Raw genomic sequence first — 15779 nt, 5'->3', positions numbered from 1 at the left:
CCTGTCACAAGTGGGGCACTTTTGTGGTTCTTCTGTGGGGGATTCTGGGTTTGAGGGGACGAGGAAGTGGCTCTGGTTATTTGCTTCTGTACCAGGTCGGGAGGGTAGTTGCGGGATGCGAAAGCTGTTTTCAGGTTGTTGGTGTAATGATTCAGGGATTCCGGACTGGAGCAGATTCGTTTGCTCACGAAGACCTAGGCTGTAGGGAAGGGACCGTTTGATGTGGAATGGGTGGCAGCTGTCATAATGGAGGTACTGTTGCTTGTTGGTGGGTTTGATGTGGACGGACGTGTGAAGTTGGCCATTGGACAGGTGGAGGTCAACGTCAAGGTAACCCCATTCCCGATGTCCAGGCGGAGCTTCAAGGAATCCTCAGAACCTTAGGCCCCCTGCAAAACCTTTCACCTGACTCCATCAACCTCCTGACCCCACCGACACCCCGCACCCCTACCTTCTACCTTCTTCCTAAAATCCACAAACCCAATCATCCCGGCTGCCCCATTGTAGCTGGTTACCAAGCCCCCACAGAACGTATCTCTGCCTACGTAGATCAACACCTTCAACCCATTACATGCAGTCTCCCATCCTTCATCAAGGACACCAACCACTTCCTTGAACGCCTGGAATCCTTACCCAATCTGTTACCCCCGGAAACCATCCTTGTAACCATTGATGCCACGTCCTTATACACAAATATTCCGCACGTCCAGGGCCTCGCTGCGATGGAGCATTTCCTTTCACGCCGATCACCTGCCACCCTACCTAAAACCTCTTTCCTCATCACCTTAGCCAGCTTCATCCTGACCCACAACTTCTTCACTTTTGAGGGCCAGACATACCAACAATTAAAGGGAACAGCCATGGGCACCAGGATGGCCCCCTCGTACGCCAACCTATTCATGGGTCGCTTAGAGGAAGCCTTCTTGGTTACCCAAGTCTGCCAACCCAAAGTTTGGTACAGATTTATTGATGACATCTTCACGATCTGGACTCACAGTGAAGAAGAACTCCAGAATTTCCTCTCCAACCTCAACTCCTTTGGTTCCATCAGTTTCACCTGGTCCTACTCCAAATCCCATGCCACTTTCCTTGACGTTGACCTCCACCTGTCCAATGGCCAACTTCACACGTCCGTCCACATCAAACCCACCAACAAGCAACAGTACCTCCATTATGACAGCTGCCACCTATTCCACATCAAACGGTCCCTTCCCTACAGCCTAGGTCTTCGTGGCAAACGAATCTGCTCCAGTCCGGAATCCCTGAATCATTACACCAACAACCTGAAAACAGCTTTCGCATCCCGCAACTACCCTCCCGACCTGGTACAGAAGCAAATAACCAGAGCCACTTCCTCGTCCCCTCAAACCCAGAATCCCCCACAGAAGAACCACAAAAGTGCCCCACTTGTGACAGGATACTTTCCGGGACTGGACCAGACTCTGAATGTGGCTCTCCAGCAGGGATACGACTTCCTCAAATCCTGCCCTGAAATGAGATCCATCCTTCATGAAATCCTCCCCACTCCACCAAGAGTGTCTTTCCGCCGTCCACCTAACCTTCGTAACCTGTTAGTTCATCCCTATGAAATCCCCAAACCACCTTCCCTACCCTCTGGCTCCTATCCTTGTAACCGCCCCCGATGCAAAACCTGTCCCATGCACCCTCCCACCACCACCTACTCCAGTCCTGTAACCCGGAAGGTGTACACGATCAGAGGCAGAGCCACGTGTGAAAGCACCCACGTGATTTACCAACTGACCTGCCTACACTGTGATGCATTCTATGTGGGAATGACCAGCAACAAACTGTCCATTCGCATGAATGGACACAGGCAGACAGTGTTTGTTGGTAATGAGGATCACCCGGTGGCTAAACATGCCTTGGTGCACAGCCAGCACATCTTGGCACAGTGTTACACCGTCCGGGTTACTGGATACTTCCCACCAACACCAACCTATCCGAACTCCGGAGATGGGAACTTGCCCTTCAGTATATCCTCTCTTCTCGTCATCCGCCAGGCCTCAATCTCCGCTAATTTCAAGTTGCCGCCACTCATACCTCACCTGTCTTTCAACAACTTCTTTGCCTCTACACTTCTGCCTCGACTGACATCTCTGCCCAAACTCTTTGTCTTTAAATATGTCTGCTTGTGTCTGTACGTGTGGATGGATATGTGTGTGTGTGTGCCAGTGTATACCTGTCCTTTTTTCCCCCTAAGGTAAGTCTTTCCGCTCCCGGGATTGGAATGACTCCTTACCCTCTCCCTTAAAACCCACTTCCTTTCGTCTTCCCCTCTCCTTCCCTCTTTCCTGATGAGGCAACAGTTTGTTGCGAAAGCTTGAATTTTGTGTGTATGTTTGTGTATCTATCGACCTGCCAGCGCTTTTGTTCGGTAAGTCACCTCATCTTTGTTTTTATATATAAATGGGATATATTTGTAGTTTTACTGCTTTTGTGCATTTAGCTATACACTGCGCAAACTTAGGCATAATTTCAAAATGAAATTTGGTAAATGCGCATCTTAAAAGTTTGCACACGTACTATCGCACTTTTAAAACAATCACAGAATGATGAGTGACTAAAATGAGGGAGCCACAACCGCTTTTGACTGATGTTTATCTGAAATCAGAAATCAGTCACATGAAATTTCACACTCACTAATTTTCAGAGGATTCATCGTATTTCATTGTTCCTGTATTATAACTTGCTTTTAATGACAGTACGCTGTTTCAGGGCAGTGGCGCATTGAAGATTTATCATAAATACATCACTCTAGATCCGGATTTCTATAATTAAATGTCAGTTAAGGAGATTCTAAGACAAATGATAACAACACAATCTGTGTCTTTCTTATTAATCTAACAGAATTATATTTTGCAACATTCAATGCTATCTGCATACAAAAACATGATCTATCAGGAACGAGTTTCTCCAATTTCCCAACTTCATTTGGATTAAAAAATGAAAGATGTTGCTGCTGTGAGTGAAACAAGCAGCACTGACATTTATGAGGTGTGTTTATGAGGTGTATCCTTCAAAGAAATCCCCCTCAGATGCAATACACTTGAGACAATGCTTTTTCCAATGTCAAAGCACTTCTCATATGCACTTTCTGGTACAGCCTTGAGTACTTCCAGTCATGCAAATTTATTTCTTCAATCGTTGAAAATCTTCGTCCTTTCATAGGTCTCTTCAGTTTTGAGAACAGGAAAAAGTCACAGGGAACCAAATCTGGTGAATATGGTGGCTGAGGAACAACTGTCGAGTTTTTTTTTGCCAAAAAATCTCACACACACAACGTTGAATGAGCAGGAGCATTATCATGATGCAAAAGCCATGAACTGTTTTTCCACAATTCTCAACATTTTTTGCATACTGCTTCTCGAAAACTGCACATAATATGAAGGTAATTCTCCTTATTGACCGTACGACCTTGAGGCAAAAATTAATTTGGTCAACTTGGTATGCTTTTTTCGGTCTTGACTGTATGGGATGCTTCCGTTGGAACGAATGGGCTTTGTTTCGCTGCCATAACCGTAAACCCATGTTTCATCAACAGTTATGACCCTTTTGAGCAAATCAGGCTCATCACCGACATTCAAGAGCTTCTGAGCAATGCTCATGCGACGGTTATTCTGATCAAAATAGAGAAGCTTTGGAACAAACTTTGCTGACACGCGTCTCATGCCCAACACATCCGAAAAAATTGCATGACATGAACCGACCGAAATGCCAACATCCTCAGCAACTTCTCTTACAGTAATTCCATGATTTTCCAAAACAATTTTCTTCACAGCTTCAACGTTATCATCTGTTGTTGATTTGCTGGGCATCCAGAGCGAGATTTGTCATTAGTATCTTCTCAGGCATCTTGGAAGAGCATGTACCACTTGTAAACAGACTCGCTGTATCCCACTGTCAACATTTGAAGCGTTTCAGGGCACTTGATTCCATTTTTCACACAAAATTTGATGCAAATTCTTTGCTCCATTGTTTATAATAACCAAAAATTGCCGAGCACACTACAACACATCTAACCTTTCTATCTTCAAAACCAAACAAAGTATGCTGTACACTTGAAACTGTGAACATAGGTTCGGGACATGTGTACCAATACTACAAAAACAGCAATCATATTAATAGTCTTGTTTGTCATGGATATTCAGATGCCATGGCATCCTTAACAATGCTTTCGTAAATTTGGTGGTCAAGACAAAGATCGCACCACACAGCAAGCAACTGACGCCAGATGACCGTTTTCTGAATACCAACTGCAAGTGGCAGTACTTCCTCATTTTAGTCACTCGTACACAATTACTTCCGAGAGTATGGTTGATAATAGTACAGTGTGGCACTGCAAGGAGTTTTGAACAATGAGTCACAGCCTCTCTATGTACATTCTCTCTCTTTGATTCACAGCAAAAATTGTTTTGTAAATATGCCTACATGCTGATAATTTAAAGTGGTTTTTTAAAGACTTACATATGTGAGTTGTTATTTCCTAGCCACTAACTTTTACACATTACAGTAATAGGAATTCTTCTATGAAATACAGGCACCGTCAAGGAGAAACTTTTCAGCTTATTTTCAAATTTTACTTTGCTGTCTGCAACACATTTTGTATTATCATTGAGCAAGTGTTAAAAATTTTGGTTGCAATACTGCGCACCCCTTTTTGTGCTAAAGACACCCTTAATGTGGCATAATGAATATCACTTTTTTCTTCTGGTACTGAAATTATGTACATCATTGTTCCTTTTGAACTGCAGTGGATTATTTACAACAAACTTCATGAAGAAATAAATATACTGCGAAGTAGTAGTCAAAATGCTTACCTCCTTAAACAGATGTCTACAAGATGATCATGGGTGAGCAACACATATTGTTCTCATAGCGTATTTGTGAGTGATGAAGACTTTCCTTTTTAAGGATGAGTTATGCCAGAATGTTATCCTCTATGACATTATTGAATGGAAACATAGAGAATATGTGAACTTACTGATTTGTCTCTCCGCAACACTTATTCTAAGTGCAACTGTGGCTGAATTAAATTCTTTTGAGAGTTGACCAACTTGCTTTTGCCGGTTTATATTCTCGCCAATAAGGAAACAAGAATTTTGAAGCTTCCACTTTAGTAATTATTTCCTTGTCATGTACAACACTTATTACTGGCACAGTACCTCTAGATGTGCAGAACTAAATATTTTGTGTCTTTTTAAAACTGAAAGTGAGACCATTCACAGAAAACCAGTCAATGATACTTTTAAGAACACTGTTTACCATTTCTTCTGTTACCATATGTATGCTTGGATTGATTACAATACTAGTGTCATCTGAAAAAAAGAACTAATTCTGCTTGTTGTATATTAATCGGAAGAAGTGAGTGGTTAAAGTAAGTTTTTAGGCTTTCACAGGCTGTACAATGATGTGTCAATGTTTCCCTACTATTACAAGTGGCCTTCATGAGCAACATTACGTATCCTAACTATGGCCACTTTCAGTAGTCTGCAAACACTACTGCATAATTTTAAAAACATGGACAGGTGTACATTCCAGAAGAATTTTATGAAGATTTGAGTAGTTTGCATGTTTCTGTCATTTTCCTGCCCAGGTGAAGATTTGAAATTAATTTTCATTATTTATTTCTCTATCACATGGAATGCTAAGTGCAAAATGGTTTGAACACAAAAATATTTCTCAAAAAGAAAGCTTACAATGGGTAATTAATTACGGCATTGGTGCAATATGTAATCATGTCTAGTAGTGGCATATGAACTTTTCAAGATGGAAGGAGCCCCCTTATGTGGCATAGCTTACTTGCTGCATAGCCACAACCAATAGTATCCAGTTCCTAAATATGAAATACTACTTCATTATCCCAAAATGAAAGTTATTTATCAGATACCTGCATTATAGAATGGACATGTGTGGCTTATTTGTTCAAAGAGGAACTGAGGGTAAAGCTAACAATTATTTGTTAGTGATTTATGTTATCTTCCCCTGGATTTAACAGTAATATCATGAAGCCATTACGTCACACAGCACTTCACTGAGCTTCCCTAAATAGGAAGTGGATGGTTAGCTCCTTGTAGATTACTTAAATGCTACAGCCACATATCTATATATATACAAGGCAATGTCTGACTGACTGACTGACTGACTGACACGTCACCACCCAGCCCAAACCTCTAAGGATAGAAACCTGAAATTTGGAGAAGGTGTGGATCTTATACTGCAAATGTCATTTAGGAAGACATTTCTTGAAATTCCAATCCAAATTGCGTGAAACATGGAATGAAGGCTTTTTTTAAAACAAAAATAATACTATTATGGCAAATTGGTATTTGGTTTCTTGGTCAAAAATAAAGAAATATGTGTTTCAGCATTTTTGGAAATTAAACCCTAAGGGGGTGAAGTAGTAGGTGGAAGCTTTTTTAAAAAAAAACACACATGTCATAACTAATGGCTTCTACTGTGTTTTTAAAGCTCCACTTATGAACAATGGTGCTTGACTTCTGGGTTACAAATAAAAAAAGGCATGTTTCAGTGTTTTTGGAAACTGAACCCGTAGGGGATGGAATAGGGGAAGATTTTTAATGAAAATATTTTATTACGAAAACATTTTTAAAGTTAAAACTATGAAAATTTAAAATTGATTTTTCAGTTAGAAATAAAAGAATTCAATCCCCAAGGTGATAAACTAAGAGACGAAAGTTTTTATGGAAATATTTCATCATGCAAGCATCTTTGAAGCTGAATCTATGAAAATTTGTATTTGGCTTTTCTATTTGAAATAAAACATACGCACATTACTGTTTTTGGAAATTCAGCCCCCAGGGGGTGAAATAGGGAGCGAAACATTTTCTGAAAACATTTCATGGCAAAAGCATTTTTACAGCTAAATCTTAGAGAATTGATGTTTGGCTTCTTGGTTACAGATGAAAACATACATGTTTAACTGTTTTTGGAAATTCAACCCCTAAGGAATGAAAGGAGGTCAGACTGATTCACTAACACATCACTGCCCAACCCAAACCACTAAGAACAGAAACTTGAAAGTTTGGAGAGGGTGTGGATCTTATACTGAAGGCATTGTTTAGGAAAAGGCTGTCCAAAATTCCAATCCTAAGGGGATGAAATAGAGGATGAAAGGCTTTTTGAAAGTGTGTCACTATTAAGGGAATTTTGAAGCTAGAACTACAGAAATTGGCATTTGGTTTCTCAGTCAGAAAATAAAAAAAATATGTGTTTCAGCATTTTTGCAAATTCAACCACTAAGGGGGTAAAACAGTGGGTGAAACTTTTGTAAGTAAATAATTACTAAAGAATTGCTAAAGGATTTTTAAGCCTAAATCTATGACAACTGGTACTTGACTTCTCAGTACGACATAAAAAAATATGAGTTTCAGTTTTTCTGGAAATTCAACCCCTAAGCGAATGCAATAGGGGAGGAAAATTTTAAAGAAAATATTTCATTACATTAAATAATTTAAAGCTTTGTTGTTGTTGTGGTCTTCAGTCCTGAGACTGGTTTGATGCAGCTCTCCATGCTACTCTATCCTGTGCAAGCTTTTTCATCTCCCAGTACCTACTGCAACCTACATCCTTCTGAATCTGCTTAGTGTATTCATCTCTTGGTCTCCCTCTACGATTTTTACCCTCCACGCTGCCCTCCAATACTAAATTGGTGATCCCTTGATGCCTCAGAACATGTCCTACCAACCGATCCCTTCTTCTGGTCAAGTTGTGCCACAAACTCCTCTTCTCCCCAATTCTATTCAATACCTCCTCATTAGTTATGTGATCTACCCATCTAATCTTCAGCATTCTTCTGTAGCACCACATTTCGAAAGCTTCTATTCTCTTCTTGTCCAAACTATTTATCGTCCATGTTTCACTTCCATACATGGCTACACTCCATATGAATACTTTCAGAAATGACTTCCTGACACTTAAATCAATACTGGATGTTAACAAATTTCTCTTCTTCAGAAACGCTTTCCTTGCTATTGCCAGCCTACATTTTATATCCTCTCTACTTCAACCATCATCAGTTATTTTGCTCCCCAAATAGCAAAACTCCTTTACTACTTTAAGTGTCTCATTTCCTAATCTAATTCCCTCAGCATCACCCGACTTAATTAGACTACATTCGATTATCCTTGTTTTGCTTTTGTTGATGTTCATCTTATATCCTCCTTTCAAGACACTGTCCATTCCATTCAACTGCTCTTCCAAGTCCTTTGCTGTCTCTGACAGAATTACAATGTCATCAGCGAACCTCAAAGTTTTTATTTCTTCTCCATGGATTTTAATACCTACTCCGAATTTTTCTTTTGTTTCCTTTACTGCTTGCTCAATATACAGATTGAACAACATCGGGGAGACAACCCTGTCTCACTCCCTTCCCAACCACTGCTTCCCTTTCATACCCCTCAACTCTTATAACTGCCATCTGGTTTCTGTACAAATTGTAAATAGCCTTTCGCTCCCTGTATTTTGCCCCTGCCGCCTTTAGAATTTGAAAGAGAGTATTCCAGTCAACATTGTCAAAAGCTTTCTCTAAGTCTACAAATGCTAGAAACGTAGGTTTGCCTTTCCTTAATCTTTCTTCTAAGATAAGTCGTAAGGTCAGTATTGCCTCACGTGTTCCAGTGTTTCTACGGAATCCAAACTGATCTTCCCCGAGGTTGGCTTCTACTAGTCTTTCCATTCGTCTGTAAAGAATTCGTGTTAGTATTTTGCAGCTGTGACTTATTAAACTGATAGTTCGGTAATTTTCACATCTGTCAACACCTGCTTTCTTTGGGATTGGAATTATTATATTCTTCTTGAAGTCTGAGGGTATTTCGCCTGTTTCATACATCTTGCTCACCAGATGGTAGAGTTTTGTCAGGACTGGCTCTCCCAAGGCCGTCAGTAGTTCCAATGGAATGTTGTCTACTCCGGGGGCCTCGTTTCGACTCAGGTCTTTCAGTGCTCTGTCACTCTTCACGCAGCTACATTTATGAAAATTGGTATCTCATTTCTTGGTCAGATATAAGAAAATATTTGTTAGGGGATAAAAGTTGCTATAGAAATACCTCCACAAGGATGCAAAAGGCATGATTAACAAAAAGGTTGGACTCCAGCTACCAGATTGCTTTTTGTTCAGAAGTACATTCAGAAAAGACCATGCTGATATGGTTTTAACTATATGTCTGCCTGTGTCTGTATGTGTGCGGATGGATGTGTGTGTGTGTGTGTGTGTGTGTGTGTGTGTGTGTGTGTGTGTACCTGTCCTTTTTTCCCCCTCCCGCTGCCGGGATTGGAATGACTCCTTACTCTCTCCCTTAAAACTCACTTCTTTGTTTTTATATATATTTTTCCCACGTGGAATGTTTCCCTCTATTATATTCATTTAATTCATGCTTATTTAGACTACAGCTAGCAGAGTCTTACTCTGACAATGTTCTTCCCAAGTAGCCGATATTATTAGGATATCATCTACATATATTATCAAATCCTTAGCAGATCTCTCCCTAATGCTTCATCTAGTGCACGTATAAATACAGACACTGAGATATGTAGTCCAAATGGTAATACATTAAAATGATATGATTTACCATCAAACAAAAATGATGTATATTTTTTGGATTCCGGGTCTAATTTTATTTCCCAATATCCCGCAGCCAAATCCATCGTGCTAAAGAACCTTGCCTTTTCAAATTTGGTTAACAATTTGTTGATGTTAATTGGTCTGTCTCTTTCTGTCTCTATATGTCTATTTAATGTATGAGCATCTAATACTAATCATACTCTGCCTGCAGCTTTCTTTACCACGACCAATGGATTATTCATGACTCTAGAACTCCACTCTGTAATATTATTGTCAATCTTTTGTTGATTTCATCCCTAACTACTTCTTTCAAACTTACATGTATCGGATACAGCTAAAAGAGAAAGAGAGAGAGAGAGAGAGAGAGAGAGAGAGAGGATTAACTGAACGATCAAAAAACACTATTTCATATTCCATTAGAATTTTACATAAACATCGTCTTTCGTTGTTTGGTTAATATTTGGAATTCATTAACTTTGGCATGTATATCAGCTCAATATGATACATGATTTACATTATCAATGTTTGGTGACAATTGTGCTGTAGCTGTTAATCACAAACATTGACACTCAGTTGTTTGTTTCCCAATGTAGTTATCTGTCACAAACAGTCCCCTTTACCAAAACATACAAGATTTTCATGAAAGTTCAAGATAACTTTAAACTCTAATAGCCAATCTAAACCAAACAATACATCTATATTGATATTCTCTACTATTAACAGCATTTTATGAAATAATCTATTTCCAATGCTGCAGTTCACTCGAGTTTCCTACTTTACAATCTTACTTTTTGTTCCTGTTATTCCAACTAAGTAAACTCCGGTCACTGGTAATAACGGTAAGTGATTTTTAGTCTGTAATGAATCAAAGAATGTATTGGAGATGAGTGATACCTCACTCCCTGAATATATATGCTGACTTTGGAATTTTCCATGATCCCTGCTATTATAGGTTGTGGATTGTTGGTAGTCAAGCTCAGTTCTTCCAGTAGCAACCATTCCTTTGTAGGTATTTTGTGGGTAAAATTAAAATACTTGTATGGACTAAGGCCTCCTAGTGTATTTCCACATCCTGGGTCCCGGCCCTGGATCCAGATCGCACTATGTTTTCCTCATTGTCCGTAATCACAGGTTGGTTACCGAAGCGAGGTACTATGTTATCACTTTTTACTCTATTACTACTCGGTACAAATTCCTGAGAAGTTACTGGACCTAAATTCGAAGGTGGGTGCTTTTTCTGATAACTGTTGTTACTATTTTTCCTGTTGCACTGGTGTACTCTAGCTAGGTTAGCCTCATGTTTTTTAAAATTATTACCACTGTTCTTTTGTAGTTCGGGCTATCACTTCGGTGCAAGATTTCATTGCGGCCCTTATTTAATGCATCCAGTGCATCCACAAAGGACAACAACTCTTCTACTGTTTTCCAACCACTACATAATATATCTTTACTCACATAAATGGGTAATCGTCTTATTAAAATTCGCACTAACCCCCCCTTCTTCCTTCGACTTATCTAAGTACTTCGCCCATATTAGATGCCAATTGAAATACTTCCTCATGGTACCCCAAGTATTATTGTAGTATTTCGGGTCCCACAGATCTGATGTTAGTTTTTCCTGGGCACTAGCAGACCAATATTTCTCTTTAAAGTTCCTTTGAAAATCTCCCCAAGAGGAAAAGTTCTCAACATTTACGGTTCCCCATTCGGAGGCTTGAATTTAGGGAATTGTCTCGATAGTCCCAAATTCACTCCCCATTGTAAATCAGTAACTACTTCACTTGTCAGCATAACATTAGGTGAAGTTATCCATTTTTCCACTTTGTCCTGGATAAGTCTGAATTCTTTCCACAAGTCATTTATAACCTTTCGAGTATCTGAACATTCGGAAGAAACAATGGGCGACACGTTACCAAATGTCATTCTCTCGGTGCCTTTTAGATATATGATCCCTTTAAATTGCTCCTCCAAACTACCTATATTTACTATATCAGAGTTTGCTATCTTCTCTTGGAAGCTTCTTTCACTCGTATACTTATACCTGTACTATGCGACTGGATTATTGGCATTAACTTATCTTGCTTTTCAACACTATCTTTTAAAGTAAGCAATCCATGCTTTACAGCATCAAACTTAACATTGCATACATTTTCAAATGATCCTAACTTTCCATTGATTTCTGATTCTACAGTATTACATTTTTCCTCAACATCAAATTCTAACTTTTTTGCTAAATCTTGTAATTGATCATTCTGTTTCTGACTACAGTCAGTGAACAGTTGATTTACATGAATGTCCAAGGAATTGGTTAATTCTTTCTTAAAGTCTAATTTCAAATCCTCTACTTTACTATTCAAGGTGTCAAATTCAGTCTCTGAAGCATCCATGTATTTGAATAGATTACCACATTCTTTGCTCTGTGAGTCGACTTTAACAATCTTAAATTTGTTGTTTGGGCATTCAGTTGGGACTTCACCAAGTCTAGTTCTCTACTTAAAGTCACACTCTGTGCATCTAGTTTAAAATTTAACTGCAGACTCTGAGCATTTAAAGCTTTTTTAATTGAGCATTTACTGAGTCTAACTTAAGATTCTAGATGTTCCAAGCTTCCCTCTGAGCATTTGAGTTAGAATGTAATGAGTCTATCTTAAGATTCTGAGCTTTAATTACATTTACTACCTCAGACCAGTTAGGCCTGTAGAATCTGGGCTGCATCGGTGAGTGGATGTGTAATCAGCACCAGTGAACGGCAACTGGTGCCAGTGGCGTTGGTTGTTGGTTTCCGCATAGGTGTCGATGAGTGGAAGTGGAAGCAGGTCAGCACTGGTGAACAGCAACTAGTGCCGGCAGCGTCAGGTGTTGGTTTCCGCGTCTGCGTCCCCGCGATGCATGTGAGAGCTGTATATTCCCTACCCCAGATCATCTTAATCAGAGTGATCTCGGCGCATATCTTCTTAAAGAAACACACAGGAATCTCCTCCACTTTTTCTCAATTTAGATTTTTTTTATTTTTGAATACTCGGTCATGTTCCGAAGTCTCGGAGCAAAATCTTGATCACATTTGGTTTGGGTGCTATGACAACATCAACATACATGTTTCTCGTTTCTGGTCTTAAATTTCCAGTTTTTCAGGTCCTGTCACGGTCGCCATGTTCTAACGTTTTTGACGACTAGAAGAACATGTGAAGTGTATGTGCAAACTCCCCACTTCTCTCACACGAGTTGACTTACTTGGGAATACGCAGCCGATCTTCTCCTCCGGATAGCCGGCTTCTGAAATCTCTACAAACTTCTCCAAGGGATGATGCTAGTCACAGGAACCTTTAAGACTCTCTCTCTCTCTCTCTCTCTCTCTCTCTCTCTCTCTCTGTCTCTCTCTCTCTCTCTCTCTCTCTCTCTTTGTGAAATAATAAGGTACTCAGGGAATACTTCTCAATAGCTACGGATATATATGAGCTGCATAAAGAACGAAATTCACACTTCACACATAACATTCAGCTTCTCGTAAGTAACTCTTATCGTCTCTCATAAGAAACAGATTTAAGTCCATTTAGAAATGAGTTGGCTTAACAACCGTGTCTCTACTACAAACATATTGTAAAATACATCTTGCCTTCAGTAAGCCTAAGATGAAGAGTTTTTTCACAATTCAGAATCTCAATTGTTCTTTTGTCACTAACAATAGTCACAATTAAAAACAGCACAGAATAACACAGAAGTTCCTTGGTTCTTCCGTGTGCTTTCACTACGACTTCCATGGATCGCCTGACAAGTACCTGTCGGTGCCATTCAACCGCCACGTCGACCTTTCGCTCGCGACTGATTTCACACCTGCACACACAGAAAGGTGATGTGCAGTAGACAGTGTTCCTTTCTCCCACTCACATCTAAAATATCGTGTGTTCGAGAAGGTGGAAGGCCGAGTGGTTCTTGAATTTACGCAGAAATACTCAAAACACTACAGGGCCCTTGAGACCGCATCTACAGAGCCATCTGCTTCCTGTAATGGCTGACGACGAATGTCTACACACAGTAACCCAAGTTTCATACATCGGTATCTGCTTCAAATCCATAAAAATGTCGAGTTTTGTGCCTACGAACTATGATTAGTGGACAGCATTGGTTTTCTCTTATCGTTTGAAGAAAAATGCTGTGGAATCACATCAAATGCTTGTTGAAGGTTTCAGTGAACACGCTCTTTGGAAAACACAGTGTTTTGAGTGGTCCAAAAAATTCAAAAGTTGTGATTTTGACATTAGAAATGACGAGTATGGGAACCCACCAAAAAAAGTTTGAAGACAACAATTGCAGGTCTTATTGGATGAAGATGGTACTCAAACTCAACAGGAACTCGCGGAGCAATTGAATGTGATGTAGAAAGCTGTTTATCTGTGGTTGAAAGCTATGGGAAAGGTGCAGAAAGTAGGACAATGCGTTCTGCATGAACTGGATGAAAGACAACAAGCAAATCGAAAGACCACTTGTGTGCTCGCCAGATACAAAAGAAAGTCATTTCTCCATCGAATAGTGACAGTTGATGAAAAATGGATGTATTTTGAAAATCCTAAGCATTGTAAATCACGGATGAATCCAGGCAAACCATCAGCATCCACTGCGAGACCAAATTGCTTTGGAAAAAAGACAATGCTCTGTGTTTGCTGGGATCAGAAGGATGTAATTTATTATGAGCTCTTACAACTTGGTGACACTGATAACACTGATTGCTACCAACAGCAAATGATTGATTTAAACCAGCATTATGTGAAAAATGACCGGAATATATAAAAATGAGTCAGAAAGTCATATTGGTCCAAGATAATGCCCCATTACCCACATAGCCAAATAGGTCAGGGAAACAACTGAGGCATTCAGCTGGGAAATACTAGAGCATGCAGGTTATTCCCCAGACTTGGCTCCATCCGATTATCATCTATTTGCACCACTGGGACAAGCTCTCACTGAACAATGTTCCAATTCATAGGAAATGGAACAAAAATGGCTCACTGACTGGTTCACCTCAAGAGAAGAACTGTCTTTTCTTTTTTCCTCCCCCCTCCAAACAACAGTTATGTAATTATTGCAACCAAATTCTGGTTTCATACTTCTACACCTGGTAGTATCCTATGAATATAACACTAGTGAGTCATAGCTGGAATCTGTAAACTCAAACAAATACTTAGATATAACACTTAGGTAGGGCACGAAAGGGGAAAGATCACGTCGGCTCAGTCGTAGGTAAAGCGGGTTTCGGTTAATTGTTAAAATAAGAGGGAAATACAACCATTCTACGAAGGAGAATGCTTAGATGTCGCTCATGTACTCATCCTAGAATACTGCTCAAGTGTGTGCGACCTGTGCCAGATAGGACTGGCAGGGGATACTGAATATATGCAGAGAAGAACAGCACAAATGGTCATAGCTTTGTTTAACCTGTGGAAGAGTGTCACTGAGATGTTGAAAGAACTGAACTGGCAGACTCTTGAGAACAGACAGAAACCATCCCAAGTAAGTCTACTAACAAAGTTTCAAGAACCGGCTTTAAATGATGATTCTCAGAATATACTACATCCATCTACATATCGCACCCATAGGGATCATGAGGATAAGATTAGACTAGATTAATTACAGCATGCACAGAGGCATTTAAACAATCATTTTTCCCGTACTCCCTATACGAATGGAATGGGAAAAAGCCCTAATAAACGGTATGGTAGCGCATACCCTCTGCCACGCACTTCACAGTGGTTTGCAGAGTGCAGATGTGGATGTACATACCTACATGAATAGCAACACACAGTACAGCTGATATAGAGTAAGTTAAAACAACAACAACAACATGCATTTTTACTAGCTGTTTTGATAACTGTGCTTCCTGAAAGCAAATATTAGCCAAACCCATTTGCCTCTTTGTTAACACACATGTAATTATTTACTTGGTACTTTTAAGCTCCTGGATGGGATTAGTTGTTCTCAGTAATTGAAAACTCTAACCAACAAACTTTTGTCTATTAATTACTGCCAGAAGCTGACAATAAGTCATATTTTACGAAGTAGGATATTATGCGTTTTCACCCACTGGCAGCACCCATAGATTGCTTCCTTTTTAAGCAATACTAATAAAGACAAGCAAAAAAAGTGATGTTCACTGGGAAGAAAGGGAGCAACAAAAAGGAAGAGG

At 39.8% G+C, this 15779-nt stretch overlaps 1 protein-coding gene across 5 annotated transcripts in view; it reads right to left on the bottom strand.

Annotated features, from left to right (window-relative positions):
- The window catches only part of LOC126481313 (ADP-ribose glycohydrolase MACROD2-like), a 100533-nt gene that overhangs the window by 35206 nt on the left and 49548 nt on the right, over positions 1-15779 (bottom strand). The window lies entirely within an intron of this gene.

This window comes from Schistocerca serialis, chromosome 1 (assembly GCF_023864345.2).
Source record: "Schistocerca serialis cubense isolate TAMUIC-IGC-003099 chromosome 1, iqSchSeri2.2, whole genome shotgun sequence".
Classification (NCBI taxonomy): Eukaryota; Metazoa; Arthropoda; class Insecta; order Orthoptera; family Acrididae; genus Schistocerca; species Schistocerca serialis.
Note: the sequence above shows the minus strand (reverse complement) of the source record. Positions and strands in the feature narration are given on the sequence as shown.